Raw genomic sequence first — 22,845 nt, forward strand, 5'->3', positions numbered from 1 at the left:
AGATTTAACACCACGGGTGTTAAATCGAACACCGATCAAACTTCAATAAAGGACCACACCCACAGGTGTTAAAAATGCACTGTGATGGTGTTGAAAAGTGTTCACCTGACACTTCGTGGTGTTAATTTGACACTGTACCTGGTGTTATTTTGACACTATACTGGTGTTAATTAAAAAATGACACCACATGGTGTTAATTTGATATTTGCTGGTGTTAATATCAATGGTTTAACACCCGTCCAGCTTCAATAAGGGACCACACCAGCTGGTGTTACTTTGGTGTAAATTTATTTTCACATTTTTTCAAAAATCTAGTATTTTAATGTAAAATTCTTGATCGTCTTGTTTGAATTAAAAATCAACAAGAAGTGCAGTTACTAAGAAACTCTTCAAAAAACAGTTTAAAATTTGGAAATGACACCCGTAGGTGTTAATGTAACACCATAAATGAGCACCGAAAATTTAACACCAGCTCGGTGTTCACTATTTAACACCGGACTTTTTGCAGTGTAGAGTTTAAGGGTTTAGAGTGACGATAATTCTCAAGAGGATACGATTTACATTTAACTTGATTAACTTACACATGTCTTGATATTTCTCCTTTGAATTGGAAACTGCGTCACACTAAAGGAGACCAGAGACACGCCCTGTCTATTATACGCCGAACATGATATATATATATATATATATATATATATATATATATATACATACATGTATATATATTATATATATACTTATATATATACATATATATGTACATATATACACATATATATGTATATATATAATATATATATGTATATATATATATAAATATGTATTCTATTTCGCTCAACGACATTTAAAAACGTTCTGACTTCATTGTTAATAAATTGAAAATAAAAAAGATGAGATTAAGATACGACCAGATAAAGACATCGTTTCACTTGATCTATGAATAATATGTTGCTGTGATTATTACTTCATTCATTGTTTGTTTGTTTGTTTGACTACAAAATTTCATTTCTACCTGCTTTACAGTTTGACTGTTATAGAATGTCCAAATTAAAAGTCAGTTAGTGTAATACCCCTTACAACACGTTTATCTTCCCGACTACTCTCTCCTAAGCATGAAAACAAATCAACACATGCATTCCCTCCCGCCGGCATCCTGCTTGCGAGAAACCCAAAGAAACAAATAAATACTCTTTAAGAGAAGAACAAGGGGTTTTGTTCTTGTGCATTTTTTTTTTAATATTCAATGCTGAATATGCTGAATGCAAAGGTGCAAACATGTAAACGCAAAGTTTTTCGAAATGGCTCACATCATTACAATATATTGACTTGCAGAGAATATATGTTTTAAGACTAGATCAGAAAAAGATATAGGATAAATACAAATATTAGCGTTTGTTTGTTTAATAGATACTTTATTTTCTGCAAATCAACAAATCAATCAGCAAATCAATATACATAAGGCACATGATCATGAACATGTGGGAAATATACAAAATAGATTCAAAACAGAGTCGTTTGACTTGCGTAAACAAAGATATAAAAGGTAATTAATGATTCAATATACAGTATGCATGTCTATGCAGCGGGGATTACAACAATTATAATTATGGAGCGATAATGCAGAGGGCCGCCATTGTAAGCATAGCTTGAAAAGATGGCCGGCCAGAGGAAAAGGTAGGGACGTATACTAGTTTCGTAATACTACAATACAATACAAATTCTGCTGCGAAGATAGCAGGGGAAAAACGTGATGGTGGTGGATGTGCGTGCAAGTGCTAGAAAGTGCAGAAGGGCAGATATGCTGGAATGTAGAATAATCGAATTGGTTTGCTGAAAGAGGGAACGGTATGCGATGTTGCTATTTAGGAGACCAACATTAATCATATGAATTATTTGTTTTTAATTTGTATTTGAAGTATACTGTAATAAAATGTGCTTCTTTAAGTTTGCTTTAAATGAAATCAAGGAGGCACACTGTTTCAACTCCTCGTTGTGATATAACCTCAGTAACAGATGAAAGAATCAAAATGCGAGTAACATCTAAGGTGAGCCGTGACGTGGGTGATTGTTGTGTGGTAGTACGCCAATAGAGGGCGCAGCCTGCGAATGTTCATGGTATCAACACGTTGTCGGATCCCCACGACACGGAGTACCGGTGGATATTTCAGTTGTCATGGCCATCGTTGCAGTGGTCTGCTGAGTGGTACCCTCTGTTGTGGGTTCTTGAGTGGTAGCTACAGTTGTAGGATTAGTGGTGGTATCTGTCGTTTGTTCCATTGTGGTAGCCATTGTGGTAGAAGCGGTTGTGACTGCAGTTGTTTGACGTGTTGTTGGTAGTGTAGTGATAACCACAGGTACAGGCTGTGCTTCCTCGGACGAGCTGCTATCCGAGCTACTTTCATCCGAGTTACTTCGCCTCTCTCTGAAGAGCCGGAAATGTTCGGCGAGTCTACTTCTCCTTCCTGGAATATATGACAGATCAGAGGAAGATTGTTGAATGTCCGCGTGAAGATTGAAAACCGACGAAAGCCCTTTACACCATGGCCAAGATTCTAATCACCTAATTGAACATTTTCAGTTTGTCTTTTGTGTAGACCTATAGGACCCTCACAGTACATAAAATCGTATGTGTTTCCACTTGCCACAATCAACTTTAGAAACAACTGCTAGTCACGCCTTTCTGTTGTTTTTATTTCTAAAATCTAGATTTTTTTTCCATTTTCATTTCAATCATTTATTGTCCATCAAGTGTAGTATCACGGATATTTGTTTTGTTCATATACTTTTTACAAAACAAAATATACAATACACAATTTCATAAACAACATTTAAATTAGGGGCCTACAATATAAGACTTAAGAGAGGCGTATTTTTGCCAACATTAAAGAACATAAAAATATTTTATAACATATCTTATATCAATACTGATATTCAAACATTCAACATACTAATAGGCCTATACAAATATACAATATGGATGATGATAGAAATACAAACAAGCAAATATAGAGGAAAAGGTATAGCTTAGTAAATAAAAAATGGCTATCATCAGCACACAACACAGGCAAAAACAAAATCTTATTGACGACGTCAAAATGAACAAATTCTTTCAAATTTCTGATGTCCGAGGGATCGTATAGTTTTGGTTGAGACCTAATTTCAGGTTTCTAACATTTTTTGGGGGTGATATAATGAGAAACCTCTTGTGAAATATAAAAGAGCGTGTAGTTCCACGAGGAATCCAACGTTTATTTGATAAAAATTGGTTTTGAAATGGCTGAGATATCCAAAACAGAGCGATTCTAGTAAAGTGTGGGACCCACACTTACGATCGCTTTGTTTTACTTTGTTTTTGGATGTTTCAGTCATTCCAAACCCGATTTTCATCGAACAAACTTTGAATTCCTCCTAAAATGGTATGCACTGTACTATTTCGTAAGTGTTTTCTTGGTATCTTGCAAAAAGTTAAAAGCCCAATTTTCATCTCCGCCAATACTGTACCATCCCTTTAATGGGAAGAATTTCCAAATAAAGTTGAGGAAGACTTACCCTCGACCATCGTTACAGCATGGAGGACACAAAGACCCAGGAGGACAAGAAATGGCACGACGGACAGCTTCATCTGAACGGAGGAACATAAACACAGATATCTTACTTGTTTGCAGTAACTTATCCATGTTTACAGGTAACATACATGAAGATTGTTGATCACAAGGTATACAGGTATACATTAAAATAGTTTGTTAATAGGAAACATAAAATGAACTCAACCACCACCCCCCCCCCCCACACACACACACAAACAAATAATGGAAACTAGGCAAAAAAAGAAAACTGCATGTAAAGCAATCAAAATTCTTGAAGTATCATAATTATGGCAAGCATAGACCTACATGTGTCATATCTCGAAGATTAAAGCTACTATGCAGTGTAGGCCTATAATGAACCTAAACATTTACATACTTATTTGCACGTATTTATACAAGCAATTAAAAGAGATGCCAAGGTTATCACGCACAGGTACATGTCGGAATTGGAAATAGGAGTTAAAGGGACATTCCAGACGATTTTCATTATTTCACCTCATGTAGTACAAAAATCGACAACTCCATGTATAGATTTGTTGAATTTATTGTGGTTCTTGAACAGAGAAGAAATACTTTGAAAAACCATATATACAAATTACACTGAACAAGGATGATGACATAGGAGGTTCACATATTTCAGAAATGTAGCAGTGTAATTCCATTACAATACCGCTTGCTTGCGAGTACACCTGTGTATAATCTATGCATGCCTTCTTCTTGTGTTCTGCTTCCTTGAGCCCCAACTCATGCATTCTTATGGTGACTCTGCATGCATGTCATCATCCTTGTTCATTGCAATTTGTTCTAAATTTTGAAAATATTCTCATTCCTCATCCCAATCAGAATAAATTCTGAAACTATGTACTCAGTAAAACTAATTTATGGTTGTTCAAATGTAGAAATCTGAAAATCATCCGGAGGTCTCCTTTAAGTAAGAAGAAGAAAGCTCAAGATACGAGTCAGTGCAAAGGAATTGTACTGTGTTTCCTGTCAATTAAAAAAATAATAATAAAAACTATAACCACGAGGACAAGAGTGAACATTTTTAAGACAAATCACACAACCTGCTCTTGAAAGTGAAAACGAATACAAAAACAATTTTTAAAGGAATAAGTCAGGTTAACAAACGTGACAAAAAAAAAACAAATTTCAAATCAGCTTGTTTCAATCAGCTATCCAGCAAGTAGCCTTAATAGAAAGGATGAATGCATAGGCTGTTTTCAAATTTATAAACTAAAACAAAAAAGCAAACAGCGATATACTCATTTGGAATAAAAAATACTTTTGTAAAGATTCAGTAATTCTTTGATGTGAGCAAACAGTACTGGGGAAATCTCCGAAGAGAAGAACAAATCTGGTTTATTGCCAATATTTTCTATTTTTTTTTAAATTCAAAATCACTATAATAGTTCTTTGAATCGCGTATTTTACTTGTGATTTGGTAAAGTATTTGCAAGAGTATTAGCATAAGTATTAGTATCAGTATCAGTGATACCAGATTCCTATTGATAACTTTCAGTAACCATTTCAATCAGCGTGCTATCAAAACCGTTGCCCTTTTCAGCTATGTTCCCATCAACAAAGAAGAAAACTGTGCAGTAAAGCGAATAACATACCTCCGCTATCTACAGATGTTTCGTCCTCTGTATGCTGTTAGCAGACGACTAAAACAATCAATGGATCTGGAACAACTTTGTGATATCCGAGCTGAAATGTGACTTTGACTAGAAGCAATTTATGAATAATGTTTATCTCAACGCTCGAAATAAATACCATCATTCATTTTTTTTTTGACCGGAATTTGGACAATGCGGTCAGCAAACGCAGAAAACCCAGATACGAGAATAGAGTGACCATGAGAAAGGACATTACTGATGAAATGATTACGATAGTTTCTTCTTTCTCTTTGTTTTTAAACCTCAGAACTACTAGTTTCATATAACTCGTTAGGCAATAAAACAAATAGATAACTTTGCTTTTATTCCAATGCCAGTGTAATTTCCTTTTCGATCGAAAACGGAAGCAAGACCGCTTTTCGAAATTCTCTTGGAATTGATCAAAACTAAAACACTATAAAACTATTTCGAAACAAATGAAGAGATATATTTCGCAATTAAGAAAAAAGAGATCATTTTTGTAAGATAAGTGATGTCATTAATTGGCTTCTTAGTGAGTTTACTGCACAAGATTTGGCTTTAATAGGTGTCATATTTAGTATCGTTGCCATGGTAATCGTTCTCGTCAAATTTCAGGGATGCTTCTTATCGTGTCTTATCATCGCTTTCTTTTTGTTTTGTTTTGCTAGTATGCTTGTTTTTTGGGGTGTTTTTTTTTTTGGAAACTAGGTTATATGGTCAGGAAATGTGATGCTAATAATCTCCCAAGGATTGAAAATTGTATCATGCCTGCGTATTGTGTAAAGAGCGTGACAATGACATGTGCGTCATTTATTAATGATATACGTGGCAAGATAATCCATATTAAGTGTGAACATTCTATATATCTTATGATAATCACTTCGCCTCCTTCCTCTCCCGCACACACGCACAAACACATACACACACGCGCAAACACACATACACACACACACACACACACACACATGCCCTACACACAAAAAGGGCAAAGTGGAAACGCCTCCAGCTAAAGTATTTTACACGATAAGACTACAATAACACACACACACACACACACACACACACAGTATTACATAACATGATATAGCAGTCTTTAACCTTTAAATAATCTTTCGTTGATATGATCTCATGCAATTTAATTTTACGAATCATAACCGTTCATTTGGATGTATATAAAACAGATGATTCATCTGAAAACAAAATTTAGATATGTACATGTTTCCACCTATTGCTTGCAAAAAGAACAAAGATTACCTGTAACAAAGCCACCCTTCAAGAGATGCTCCTTAAAGGTCCTGTTTACCTTTGGGAATAGTGATTTTAAAGATGTTCAAGATATCACATTTGATGCATATGTGTAGGTCTGTTGTATTGCAAAAGATCCTACCATATACAACATTTTTACAAAAGAGCCTAAAATATGAGAAGATATCAGTATTTTTCTCATTAAACCATAACTGTAGACGGTTTAGTCTGGAAACATCTTTATTATAACTATTGTTCACATTTTGTGTATTTAACAATACTTAACATGAATATATGGATTCCAATTTATACAGTGGTTGTTTCTATCCCTAACTCACATTTTAGAACTATTTAAATGCACATATGCTGGGTTTTTGTTTCTTCTGCAAAAGGTAAATTATGCCTTTAATATAAAAAAGTAAAAACAAGAAATGGTAACTTATACTGAAGCTTTTAGGTTTCTTACTCAGACTTGAACTTTTTAGCCTTTTCAATATTTTCTTGAAGCATTTTACAACGAATTGGAAATGCTGTTGACCCTCATTCTCATAGGCTACTTGTAAAGTGCGTGATTTCTGTGAACATAATCATATCACAAAATTCTGCTAATGTTCATAAATTGTTCTCGATGGAATATTACAGATTCTAACCATTTCTCAAGAATATACATAATCATCATCAGAGGGAGATGTGTTAATTGACCAACTCCCAACTATATTTCCTACTTTTCAAAACAGTCTAGAAAATACGCCACACATTGACATTATCACTATATATTCTCCACAAAACAACCCCCTGAAAATAAGCAATGAATCGAATGCCTTCGTTATTAAAGCAATGACTATTATGACTTGTGTAAAACTTTCATCATATTAATCATCTTACCTTTCATATGATTGAAAATATTAATTATAAAAGATTATCTGGTTCTCCAAAATTAATCATTCCAGTGTTCCACGTCCATCAAGCTTGACTTTTTAGTGGAACACTCTTTTCCGTCGTTATGATTACTTACTTTTTTGTTACCATGACAAAGTGTGCATTGTTTCTTTTTTTAAATAAAATCATTCGTGCATATACTTTATATGCATTCGACGAACTGTATTATCAGATGAATGAAAGTCAAATTGACAATTTGTACCGCTTTGAATCATGTTTTCTTTTTCTTCTTTAATGAAAATAACTAAACTATTGAATGAATTGAATTGAATGATTTTTTTCAAATCTTACCATAAGTGTAACATATGTATTCTCCAGTTGAACCCCCCCCCCCATTAAAAACACACACATACACACACACACACACACACACACACACACACACACAGCAAATATTGGAACCACACTACGTCTCGCACTCAGACACGCACACTTTTATTGTTTTTCAATGATATTTTATTGATTTCATTCAAATTATTCATAAATCAAACCATTCTGGGTGTACCATGAACATAAAACGGTACGAATGCCATTCAAAACACAAATCCATTTATCAACTTATACTGCCAATCATCTCTCTTCAACATGACAACTCGATTATAAATCAATCCTACCGACCATTTCTTCACGAGAAAGTATTAACATGTACAAAAATATATATATATATTCTCTGACTATACTGAATCATGTTACTCACACTCACAAGGGTATATACATAAAAAAGCAACAAAAATACGTTATACAAAGCTAGAATGAAATCATCTCATTGAAAATCAAATCCCCATCCCCACCAACCCCGATTCACTGAAACCTACCCCACACCCACACCCACAACCACCAAACACATACACCCACAACCTCCACACACATACACACCAAACACCAACACACATACACACCAAACACCAACACACATACACACATACACCCCACGCACAAACACACCCGAAGCGATACCACCTTCTTTCCTAATGAAAACGACTTCCAAATGTTGATTGATACGTAAAACATACAAGCGTGTAATGGACCGTATGCAGAAAAGCATCGTCCGCCCGCACCCAAATACCGCTCCAAATTCACATTCAAATTCATCAAACAAAACTCATCAAACTCCTAACTGCTGATAAAATCCTATAACCTTTATGCCAAACAAGAATTTACCCCTCCCCGCACGCGGCCAATAACACATTATATTGCCTTCACCACTGATAACTACACTGTATTAAAAAAAGAAAAGAAAAACAAAACAATACTTAAGCTCTTGTTTCAGAAACATTTTCCCATTTCAGCAAATGTAATCCCAACTTATTTCTTTTTCAAGCAATTTCTTTTTCTTCATCCCGAAAATTTATTATTCTTTTACAAATTTCCTCAAAAGTAGGAATATTTCCCTCCGACCTAGATCTAAAAATAACATTTCGATTATTTCAAAATGAAAATTATTGTATTATAAAATTTTACTTTTGGATCCCTTCCCATAACGCCAAAATGAACATCTCTCCACTCTATATTTCGAAGATCTGCCATCTCAAAATCACTACTCGCTCTCGCACACACACACACACACACACATCTCTTATGATACATGACATTCAGTATCCTCCCCTCCCTCTCCTTGTATTGGCTGATAATGTTCCCATCCACACCAGTATCATTTAGCTAAGGTCAATACAGGGTATGATTTATATATCGCACGTCTGCCTCAAATACAATGAAAAGTTCAAGTCCAGAATGTTTGTGCACCATTATAAAGGAATACATAAGGTGTCATCACTTTGGGCCCCAACCCACTTTTTTTTTAAACCCGGAAGTACGTATGTGGCACTAAAAAGAAATAGATAGCGATCTTAAAGTGTGAGCGCGGTAAGGTTATGTTTTTCGGCTGAAGACCCCCCCCCCCCCCCCCTTTTTTTTTTTTTGGGGGGGGGGGGGGGCTTGTCAAGTGGAGATGAGCTGAGGACCTTTTTTTCCTTTACTTGTTAGCTCATGAAACCCAGAAGTGGCCCCCTCACCCCCCCCCCCCACCCCACTGTTGAAAACGCTCCACCGGCCCTGATTAGTACTGATGAGTAGAAATGGGCCAGTTGACGTTCACGGGCACTCCTGGCCCAAATCTCCCCTACACTGAATAGCAGATGGTATGATTGGTGGCTCCATGGTAGCTGTGGTAGGAATTGTCGTTGTAGCGGCAGTGGTCTGACGTGTTGTTGCAGTTATAGCCGCAGGTTGAGATACTGCTTCCCCAGACGAGCTGCCACTCGAACTCTCCGAGCTACTTCGCCTCACCCTCAGGAGCCGGAAATGGTCGGCGAGTCGACTGCTCCTTCCTGGTCCGCATATTACAGATCAGAGAGAAATTATTCAATCTCTATTCTCGTAAAGAAATTAAACCAAAACTTTACTCGTTACTAGTCAGCCTGTTATACTGCTCATCGACGAAAAAGTGTGTTACTTTCTGTATGACATGCATACGATTTTCATTTGTTTAAATTTGGTGCGTCATCACATTAACCATGTAAACTCGAAGACTGTATAAGGAGAAAAATGTACGTAAAGCCCATTTTGGAAATATACCCCTTTACTGTTTTCTAACTTTTCATTCTTTTTTTAAAATTTTCCATGCAAATCATAAAAGATAAATTTAAATCTTAGCATCTAACAAATTCAAATCTGTCTAAAACTACAAAATTATTTTCCCGACACTGTATGACTTTCCTGATGACTCATCACAAATACAGTAAGACCAGAAATAAATCGCATTTTTCTTTTTGCCGTCATCATTTCCTCTTTGTTTGTCATTCACAGACGATCGTGGGTTTACTTAAATTAAACAAACAGTGATAACATGAAGAATGACCTTAAGAAAACCATGTAGGCCCTATACATGAACTATGATTTAATCATGAAGCAGAAATAAACGGCAACGACATTTAAATATGTGATAACTAAATTTCATGAGCAATGTTTAGAGTGTAAAGTCCGTTTAGACATCTGGTATTTCCTGTGGAAAGTTTTTAATTATAGCTGACAAAGACTTACCCTCGACCAACATGACGTCGTGTAGGACACAAAGACCCAGGAGGACAAGAAATGACGCGACGGACAGCTTCATCTGTGTAGGGAATAAGCGTTAACGCACATAATAAAATTATCATACTCGTTTGCAGTCACATATCAATGTGGGAAACATTCATAACGATTTGTAACCATGGATATAAAAGTATTCATTTTAATCGTTTAGTTAACGATTATCTTCTGGCTTTATGAAAGAGCAAATAGTTTACCTCTCTTAGAAAGCAGGGCAATGGTACTATCCTTAAGATTATGTCCCAAACAAGGTTGAAGGAACGTGTACTTTTCGTTTTCAAAAAAGGGAATTCTCTTTATGTTTTGTTATCGTTGTCCTTTTGTGACATCGTCTTTATTTTGTAGTATCAAGAAAAACAGTGATGTACGTTTAATCACTCATTTACATGTTTCTATTTTCCCCTGTTCAAGCATCACTCAATATAACTTTGCTCAATTGACTTTGTATCATGTCTTGTATGGAAGGAACCAAATCACATCAAGATTATTGGAGTCTTGTTAATCAGAGATAGGGGCACCGAACTCTAAAAATGCATGATCTTTAAACAAACTGTCCGATTTTCCTCAAACTCCACTGACGTGTGTTACTAATGTTTCTGTATTCACTTGATTCACACGACATATATCATATTTGGGTTTCATTCTCCCATTGAAGATCAACTGGGTAATGCAAACCAGAAATCTATCGAATCATTAATTAATACCTTGGTCTCTTACGTCACCAAGATTATTTATAATTATCGTGCGATCGTGGCGATGTGCAAAAAAAAAACAGTAACGATATCTCGATGTAAAAGATATAATTGGAATGATAAGAAGTATTTCAAAAACAAAGAACACAAACTATACTTGCCAATAGTATAGCACGCATTGTGAGAATGGTTGAGATATTGCAAGGTCCCGTTTTATCAAAAGATATCATCGATTATAAATTTCTTTTCCACGCAGGCTGCCATAGACTTATAATCGAAATCAATATATAATCAATTATAACTCGTCATAAAACAGGGCTCAGGTCGGCAAACGAAATTACATAAACTTCAATTAAGTTTGCAGGTGACACACACACACACACACACACACACACACACACACAAAACTGAGGTTGATGCCTAAACTGTTCATTGACTTTATTACGGTTCTCATTATTGCTTTTTTTTTAATCCCAGTCAGAACACATTCAAACATATTCTCATTTATGTAAATTAGTGATTCTAGACTATTAGCAAGGGCACGATTACTAAGGAAGTTACTAAAGTTCGGTCCGAACTCATCTTGAAACATTAAGGTAACAAAAGAGAGAGTCTGTGTTAAATTGGGAACGGTTTTCCAGAAACACCGAGTGTGTTATCTTCTTTTTCCGATGTTATTTGAGATATGACCTTCAGAACTTTTTTGTGCAGTAAACTATAATTATGAAAATGGTGACTTTAAGGGCCATCTTATAGGAAGCATGCTATCAAATTTAACAAGGGAAACAACAGTCGTTATTGATTTTAATTATCAACCTTTCATTGGAAAGCAGTACGTACCTTTGTTAAGGAGGTAGCTTTCTCGATCGTACAGAGACAAGAGAAGACTTGATGGTTATAGTAGATCTGACACGACCTGTATCTCCTAGCTAGCTGTGATGTTGATCTTGGAGCTGAGATTTTTCACGTAATGACTCGATCAGAATTAATCATCGCATTTTAAGGTCACTGAAAATCAAATAACATTCACCCAGCATTCACCCAGAGGAATTTTGACATGACGATGAACTATCGAGGAAATTCCAAGCACGAGTCATCTGGAAATGACAAAGAAAGCTTCCGTCATAAAGGTGATGGCAGAACTTTTCCTTGTTGTCGTTGCCGTTGTGGTTATTAATGGTTTAGTGTCATGGATTGAATGTAATTCGTGATTCAGCTCAAAACTTATGTAACTATTTTTTTTTCGATGCCATGTGGGTTTCCTCTTCTACAACGGAAACTAGCGTCGGTTACCAAATTTCCCTCGCAGTGAGTTTGTTTGATTTTTGTTGCTGTGTTTTCCGAGATACCACCATCTGGTATTGCTATTGATTGCAATTTTGTTATTGTAAAAAGTTGACAAAATGACGTCAAATTTCCGAAAAGTTTGATGTGGCATCCACTTTTGGTCATTCCTCTTTAGGCCTACGTTGTAGTAAGTGATTAAATTTACTTTCAATATAAACAAGGAAGGTTGCCGTTGGTTGTGAAATGAGTGTTGTAAGCGATACTTTGATGAAATTAATCATTTGCTGAATAGAAAGTACACTGGGAACAATCTAGCCTGACTGAACAATCATCAATGTAAAGTTTGAAAAAGGTGTTTACTCTATACTGATAATTAAGTTATATTTTGGAGATTAAATGACACAAAACATTTACTCTTTTGACCCGTTTCTTACAAGATTCTAATCCTCCATAGACTTTGCACCAGTCACTTCCTTGTGTAGTTGGCTTTGAGGTGTAATGATAACACTAATACAATTGCATATCATGAGAAAAAAAAAGTCATAAAAGATAGTTTTAACGCTTCTTTACAAAAAAATAAAAAAATTCTATGTGAAAATACAGGATTCCAACTCTTCTATCTCTCCCTCCCTCCTCACACACACACACACACACACCCTCTACTATACTCGCCATGTTCCTTATATTCTTGCTGTCTTCTGTATGTTGGTTTGTATAGGTGTGTGTGTGTGTGTGTGTGTTTGTTTGTGTGTGTGTGTGTGTGTGTGTGTGTTTAGGGGGGATTGTGCCAATTGTCTTCTGATGATAGAGGTAAACCTGACATTTTCTGTTTATTTCTATTCGTTGTTAGTGAAAGTTTCAAACTGCTGTCATAATGATAACGAAATCCATCAAGATAACAACTGAAAAATAAATGAAATGACTTCCAAACAACAGTGGTATATAGAAAACATGGCTTTGGATACACTCACTTTCACCTGACCATTAACAAGAGTTGACACACATTGTCGACACAATATAGACACAACACCGACATACCAACAACACATTGTCGACACCATACCACATTGTCGACACCACATCATACCATTGACACATTGTCGACACCAGGCACATTGTCGACACCACACCATACCATTGACACATTGTCGACACCATACCATACCATTGACACATTGTCGACACCACACCATACCATTGACACATTGTCGACACCACACCATACCATTGACACATTGTCGACACCACACCATACCATTGACACATTGTCGACACCACACCATATCATTGACACATTGTCGACACCACACCATATCATTGACACATTGTCGACACCACACCATATCATTGACACATTGTCGACACCACACCATATCATTGACACATTGTCGACACCATATCACATCGTCGACACCGCACCATATCATTGACACATTGTCGACACAGTATAGACAATTTGACATACCATCAACACGGATTGACTTGTTGTCTACACAATAATTATGGACGGGGTATGGACAGCTTACAGCGTTTATTGTCGTTAACACTAAGATACTGACACTGCTATTGCCTAAGTCTGTGCCTGCGAGAGAGAATCCCATTATCAGCCCTATGTCTACGGGAACCTGGTGCCCCCTGTTTTAAAGCAATTTGAATTCGAGTAATCTCGGAAGCAACAGGTTAGATCGAGCACATCACGACAGTCGTGTGTGCGTTTGTGTAGAGATTGATTAACATGCTCCTTGCATACGCACTTAATGTGTCGTCCGTATCATGATATATCTGCAAGGACGTACTTCGATAAATCTAATTCATGATTTATATTTCCTCGACATAATTTTTTCTATCGTAAATGTATCAATCTACAATATTATCTTTGAGTCCAACTCCGAGGACTAACTTTAGTATGAAACATCGTCCTCCTAATCCGCCATTTTTACCATCCATCAGGTGTATAGTAGAGATCTCGACCCCCCCCCCCCACTCTCTCTGTGTCTCTCCCTTCTTATAGATATACACTGTAGTAATTATAGATTGAAGAGTGTGGTTGGAATGACGTAAGTTTAAGCCTAATCCACTGACATTGACTGGATTGTCTTTTTTTTTCACACAGTGCAGTCAATGAAAGAGCATTAGAATATTTTCGTCGTTGATGGTGTGGTAGGAATCCGAGCATAGAAATTCTGGAGGAAGCGGTTTGTCGACTCGGACGCAATGCGTGGACTGTTGCAATTAACACTTTCTATGCCAATGCACACAACTCTCATACACAAGTTTATAGGCAGGTAATGTAATGTGGCAAGCAGAGGGTTAAAAAGGCGTCGCGTTACCGGACGATGAGGGCGCAAATCGGCGGGAAAAAAAAACAAAGAGAAAAGATAAAATTCCAGAATCGGGATGAGTCTAAGCCTGGAGCTGCTCTCGCTCCATGGTCCAAGGTTTTGTCAGAGATGGAGGCGTGTGACTCAGGCTACCATGGTCTATGGTGCTGTCTAACACGGCGGGATGTCGCCTCGACCACACCCTGTCACCACTGGTATCGTCGGAATTTCAGTAGCAGACGACAAGACCTCGGTTCGTGTCTCGGTTTGAAACTCGGTGGTATTTACAGAGGGTTCGGTCGAGGGTGAGGGAGCGGGAGAAGTTGAGCATGGTCTGCCTGGCTTTCCTCGTCTTCCCGGCCACACTGGTCTCCATGGCCTGCCTACACCATGTCCCCTGCCGGGACGCCACGCTCTCCCTCTACGACGATAGCCCCTCTTCATATGACCTGTTCAGACAAGCAAGACCAGTGGAGAAGTTCAAAGAGCTTTTGCAATATACTAAAGCATTTCACTTGATTTGATGTTGCAGCCTCTTTTTTTTTTTTTTTTTTTTACAATGCAAATATAAAATTACACAAAAAAAAATAGACTGGATAGAAACAAATCTATGAGAGAATTTTTTAACAAAAACGGTGTGAAAGACACTTTAGTGAAAAGGCTGCAAAGTTCAATAGACAATGAAGTAAACGTAGATTTCCGTCAAACAAATGTCAGCAATGGCAGTCAAATTGACAAGGAGACAAATACGGACAACGGTGATCTTTACGAGCTTTTTAGCCAAGTACTATCAGCCGTTAGCGAACTCTCCATAAGACTCAACAAACTTGAAGCTATCGCAAGAGTTAATAATGAGGAGCTGGTAGAGGAGAAATTAAATCTCCACGGAATAGTGGGAACCGTTTCCAAAGTGCGTCTCCCTGGCCATGATGAGGGACACAAAACGGACAAAACTACCTACACCATCCCGACACAGAATCCATTCGATGTCCTCGCGGATGAGCACGGCGATCTACCTGGGCCTTCTCCCGTGATGTCAACAAGCGACCAAATCAAAGAGTATCGTGAAAGGCACCATCTCCGCTATGTATCTAAGCGACCTGAAGTCATCCTTGGAAGCACGAATGCTAGTAAGTCTTCTAACGAATTGTCGACAAGCGAACAACTAAAGCAGTACCGAGAAAGTCATCGCCAAAGACGCTTGGATGTCTCTGTGCTTCCTGAGGCTGCTACCTCGGCGTCAATACCAAATAGCGGCCAGGTAAGTGAGTGCCCGGAAGACAATAGAGAACGCCATGTCACTGAGTTACCAGATGTTGTCATCGTAGGGGACTCTATGATAAAGCACATCGACGGCCGTCTTCTGAGCCGAAGACGCAAAGTGTTCTGCCATCCACACCCGGGTGCGAAGGTGGCAGATATCTCCGCTAAGAAGGTAACCGAGGGTGTAAAGGCGAAAGGAGACGTCATTCTACATATCGGGTCAAACAACGTTTCGCATGGCAATGGAAGTACATCCACCGCAGACGACATCATAGCCTTAGCAGACGGGATTTCAAATGAAGGATGTGAAGTTGCCTTATCTAGTATCGTGCATCGTAGATGGGAATCAGCTCATCAGAGGCGCCTCGTCGATGGGGTGAATGAGCGTCTGCATACCGCTGCCCGTGAACGGAGCTGGGGTTTCATTGACAACAGCAGCATCGGTGATAGGCATCTTGGGCGAGATGGGGTTCACATCAACAAGGCTGGGCAAGCTGTTCTTGCTTCGAATATGCGAAATTTCATCAGGCGACCCAGAGAGCAACCCACTGCATCTTCTCAACAGAGATCGTATGCTGAAGTGGTGGGATCCTCAACACCGAATTTCAGGATGATTCCACCTCGAGGGCGGCTGAAATCGACCCCCACCCACCCGTGGCTTCCATTGACAAAAGCTCAACAGGGGTGGCACGAGCATCTACGTCTCGTGACGGCAACATGTTGTTAACCTCCCGCTCTAACTTTGGTGAACACTGTGCGGGTTCTCGTTTATTGAAGTCAAAATCACAACCAATTTCTAACAGTGCTTTGAAAGTTTGTACCGAAAATTTGAATTGCAATGATAATGTTAACACTGGCGAAGCACAAAATGCTCTTCAGGAGCGACCACATGAACTAATCAGAAGTAAAATTAAAAATTTGATGAATGGTTCAATTCCTCCGCTCAGAAAGAGGGGTCTAAAATTTGCCCATTTGAATATTCGTAGTTTAATTTCTAAAATTGATGAACTTAGACTACTTCTGAGACATACATCACTTGATGTCATTGGTTTGAATGAGACATTTTGTGATTCCATGATTGATGATTCTGAATTGCATATCGATGATTATGTCCTATTACGTAGAGACCGTACAAGACATGGTGGCGGTGTGGCTGTATATATTTCCAAAAGATTCAACTATAAAATAAGAGACGATTTGAATTCATCTACTTTAGAATGCCTTTGGTTTGAATTGCATTATCCAAATAAGCCATCCATCCTTGTAGGGGAATTTTACAGACCTCCGAATTCTCACGTCGATTTCTTTGACGAATTAGACAGGACTTTGGATTCTGCTCTCTCGGAACATATGAGTTGTATTATATTAGGTGATTTCAATTGTAATTATATGCCACACCAATATGATGTGAATGCCGAAAAAGTTATGTTTTATACAAATATGTACGGACTAAGTCAGTTAATTGATACTGCCACAAGAGTTACAAATACTGCTTCTACTTTAATTGATTTGATATTTGTATCAGACAAAGAACTTTACAGTGAATGGGGAATATTTGAGACTAGCATTAGCGATCATTATTTGGTATATGCTATTCGGGACTTCAGTGCAAAGATCCATCAAAAATCTGAATGTGCGGAATTTCGCTCATTCAAAAATCTTAATGAGGAGGAATTTTATAGTGATTTGAGAAGTGCTCCGTGGCAGGTCATAAAAGATATAGACGACGTTGATGATGCGTGGGATATGTGGTTGACTCTTTTCAATGATATTATCAACAAGCACATACCTTTGCGCAAAAAGCGGATAAGAAAACATGCATGTCCATGGATATCTGATGAGATTGTTAAGCTCATGACGGAACGTGATAAAGTTCTCAAAGCTGCTAAATCTAACAATAGTGATGATCTTTGGAATACCTATAAATATCTAAAAAACAAAGTTACTCATCTCATGAGAATAAGAAAAAAACAGTATAACACTGACCAAATTTTACAAAATCGTAACAACAGTAAGAAAATGTGGAAGAGCTTGAGGGAACTTACTCCTAAATCATCACCCATTTCTCCCAATACCATAAAGGTTGATGATGCAGAAGTATCGGACGACGCAAGTATTGCTGAAGCATTCAACAATTTTTTCATATCTAATGCTACTAAAATTACAAAAGACCTGCAGAGGAATACTTCGCAAATGATATTTGATGAGGACAAAGGCTTTGTTCCATCTCATTCTCAATTTAATTTAAGTATGATAACGAGAGATTTTGTATTGAGACAGATCGAGCTTCTTGGCATAGATAAAGCAACCGGAGAAGATCACATCGGCTGCAAACTTTTAAAGATGACAAAGAATGTTATTGCAGAATCTCTTTGCGATATTATCAACAAATCCCTGTCTACGGGAGTTGTTCCACGTGAATGGAAAAAGGCTCGGGTAGTACCGATATTTAAAGCAGGAGATATTTCTTCGTTGAATAACTACCGCCCCATCTCAATCTTACCAACAGTGAGTAAAATTATCGAAAGGGCCGTACATCAACAACTGAGCGAATTCATGAATGCGAATGATTTACTACACCCTAATCAATCTGGTTTTAGACCATTTCATTCCACATCAACTGCTCTTGCAAAACTTGTGAATCAGTGGTCTTTGAATATAGATAATAATCAAATTTCTGGAGTTGCCTTCATAGATCTTCGGAAGGCATTCGACACTGTAGATCATGACCTACTTTTACATAAATTAAAGTGTATAGGGTGTAGTAAGACGACTGTAGATTGGTTTAAATCCTACTTAAGTGACAGACAGCAAGTGACGCAATTCAAAGGAGCCAAGTCCCACCCTTCAACTATTAAATTGGGTGTACCTCAAGGGTCAATTCTTGGTCCCCTTTTATTTTCAATATATGTCAACAGTCTACCCGAGTGTACTTCAGAAGGTGTTATAGATATGTACGCTGACGATACGACCCTCACTGTCAGTGCTAATGACGCAACAGTTTTAGAAGAAAAGATAACTGTTGCACTAAATAAAGTAATGGGGTGGATTAAGAAAAATCGGCTCGTCCTTAACACTGACAAAACTTCTGTCATGATTATCGGCTCCCGTGCTAATCTCGGGAAAATTGAAAATTTCAGTATTTCATTAGATGGTAGTCGGATTAAAAGAGTTCAGTTCACTAAATGTTTAGGTGTTTTAATAGATGAAGAACTGAAATGGTCTAAACAAATCGAAAATGTATGTAAACGTACCCAAAAAAGTGTCTGCATGATAAAGAGAGCGAAGGCCTTTTTGCCCCAACAATCCCTAAAATTACTTTATAATAGTCTAGTGTTACCACAATTTGATTACTGTTCTGTTGTTTGGTCAAACAGATTTCAATACCATACAACTAAGCTAGAAAAAATTCAAAAGAGAGCAGCAAGAATAATTTTGGACAAAACATATGACACACCGTCGGCTGATTTATTCAAAAGTCTTAAATGGATGACACTAGACAAACGTTTTGATTTCAGCCGCGTTATGATGATATATAAATGCGTCCATAACTTAGCACCTTCGTACCTTCAGGTGCACTTAGTTAAGCCTAGTGATGTACATGAACATCATACAAGGCTAATAGACAGTGGAAATCTATGTGTGCCAAGATTTCGCTCTGATTGTCACAAGTGTAGCCCAATCGTATCCTCTGTACTTGAATGGAACAGGCTAGATCATTCAATTAGATCAGCTTCTTCCATATATTCATTTAAGAGATTGTTTAAGCAAAGTTGCTATTTGTAAGTAACACACGAAATTCATTCTGGGCTTTATCATTCCTGTATAATAGCGTTTTTAATTGTTATTTCGGCATTCTGGTGAACTCGTGCTGTGGCATGTACTTTTTATGTTACTTTGCAATGTACAGTATGCTGGTATGTATCTACACTGTATTATGTCATCTTCTGTATATACGTTTTGCTATCTAATGTACATATGTTCATCAATATTATTCAGGGCTCCATGGAAGACCACTATTTATTGGTGAATGGACTACCCTGACAAAAGATTAGAAATAAATAAATAAATAAATAAAAGAGAGGGGGTGGTAGAAGCGCCAGTTCAAGGGTTACCTTTGGTGGGTGTTTGGATGTGTAGCTTTTCAAGGGAGGAGCTTGTGTGGATTTGTGGGCATACTTGTGTTTGTGTGTATGAGTGCGTATTGTGTTTGTAAGTGTAGCTCGATGTGCATGTGTGAATGGTGTTTGTGTATCTATTGAATGAGTACATAATGCGTGTATACGCGCATAAGTGTTGTTGTGGTGAAGAAATAAGTCTTTGAAAATAGTGGGGTTTTTTTAAGTTCCTTGTGTTTCTATTGAGAACGAGGCCCTTATGGGGAAGAATTGAGATTATGTTTTGAAATGCTTCATATATGAATCTATATAGTTCGCACATTAAATGCAAATTCATCTTCTGATATGAAACATTGATCAGAAATAATGATAACCCAATAAAGATGAAGAAGCAAAGTACTTAAATACTTGCTTTAAATGAGCATTGACTAGAATTTGATTTGATAACATTATAATGGACACCACTTCACAAATCGGGACCATAATCATGTCACATAAATTTGAGTCCTGTTAGCAATTTTGGATTTATGAGGTATACATTGGCAGCATTACGTGTTAGATGTGAGTGAATAGGCCTACCTATATTGAAAGCAAAAAAAAAAAGTTGTCAAAAGAGGAGGTAAGTTGTTTGGTTACATAATATTATCTAAACATAAAAACGGCAACTTGGAGAGTATTATTATCGGTCACTATTAGCGTTTTCAACTTATAAAATGATAGATCCGAATAAATGAAATAGCAAGACCCTGTATAAATGCGAACTGCTCGTCATTGTGCTATATGATAATAGAATAGGATTGACTTTTTTTCTTACTGCAGATAGCCCAGATAATTGATGCATGGACTCCTCAATTATTAGTGGACTCCTCATTTTTCCCCTTGGAGCATGGATAATGCAACAAGTTTGGTCTGAAACTATTCATAAGTGCTTTTAATACGTACTTACTTCATGTTTACATCGTGAAGTTAGCAATAGTGTATTCTAAATCATTCGTGATTTTCAGATATTATAAGTTATGTTATGTGGAAGAGGAAAATGAAAAAAATTCAATGGAATTGTGTAATAAACTATGAAAATACCATAGAATTATATAAGAGAAATATGGTGGTTGGAGGTGAAATCAATTTCAGCTTAAAATGATTACCACGCCTTTTGATATAGAGCTAGAAATAACGTACATGATATGAGCATTCCAGCCTAGATTTTCATCAATAGATACTCCAAGACATTTTGACTTTTGTTTCTGTTCAAGAAAATATCATCAATCTTACTGTGTAAAGGAGCAGTAACCAATTGAACATTATGATGTTTGAAATGTATAAAATGAGTTTCATTAATGTTAAGGGATACATTAATAAACTTTCGGTAATTCCGTGTTAAGAGTGGTGACTAGTGTTTCGCAGTTATGGTGTGAATAAAAAATGTTAGTGTCATCAGTAAAAAAAAAAACAAATAAAACGATTGAAAATAAAGGTGACGCATTAGATATATCATTAACTCATGAAATAAAAAGAAGAGGGACCAAACTTCAGCTTTATGGAACTCTGCTACTAATTGAAAGAAGACGCAGTTCTGTGCCGTTTAAAGAAATGTTACGTATATATCGTGTCCTATTAGAGAGTTAATATCGAAACCATGAAAACGGTTTGCCGCGTATACCATGGAGTTTATCAATTAAGATTGCATGATTAAACATGTCAAACGCTTTGCTCAGATTTAGAAATATTGCAATCGAATTGCAAACATTGCATTATAAATTTTGTCGAAATTTGTGATAAAACTAAAACTATAGAATGATTTTCCTGAAACCGTATAGTTTAAAATTCTATAAGTTGTGTGTACAAAAAAATATATAATCTCTTAATTTTTTCTCAAGTATTTTCGATGAACGATGTAGTAGGAAGTATAGAAATCAGTATTTACTGATATTATCATGATTATCTTTCACCGGGTGTATACCTGAAACAGATGCAGTGACTGAGGGAGTATAATGGGTAAACGCTGGAATTAAGGATGCCGTGGTAACCATGGTAACATCAATGTTTAACCCATACAGGAGTAAGACAAAGGCTCTTTTAGTTTGTGTATGCAATCTTACACACAATGTGATATAAATCATCACTGCATGCTGATGAGAAAGACGCTAGTAAATCACCATCAGTGATGATGACGTACCATTGATTCATTATTGATTACTTTGTGTGTATCATTTATTTTATCAAGTTACTAATCAGTTTTATTACTAATTATATATATCATATATTCTGTACCTAATCGAATAAATAATGATAATAATAATAATAATAACAATAACAATTATAATAATAACAATAAGGGCGGACCCACGAATTCCGTCAAGAGGGGGCGCCTTTACAAAATAAAAGGGGGCCCACGCACCCCCTTTTTTATTTTTATTTATACTATTTAGTTTTAACAAAAAAAATAAAGGGGGCGCGCGCCCTGTGCTCTCCACTGAATCCGCCACTGAACCATTATTGATATAAGTATGCTTATATTGTTGCTATCATTTGTCACTTTTGTTTCATAATTCTTACAATCCTATCATCACTTATACTCTCAAATAAAAAAAAATGTCATCAACGAACCTTCAGCTGAGGTTAGACTCATCAGAATGATGACGACACAGACGACGAGAAGAAATAATGTG

This window comes from Diadema antillarum, unplaced genomic scaffold, assembly GCF_040938485.1.
Source record: "Diadema antillarum isolate AM-2024a unplaced genomic scaffold, OU_Dant_1.0 scf00000001, whole genome shotgun sequence".
Classification (NCBI taxonomy): Eukaryota; Metazoa; Echinodermata; class Echinoidea; order Diadematoida; family Diadematidae; genus Diadema; species Diadema antillarum.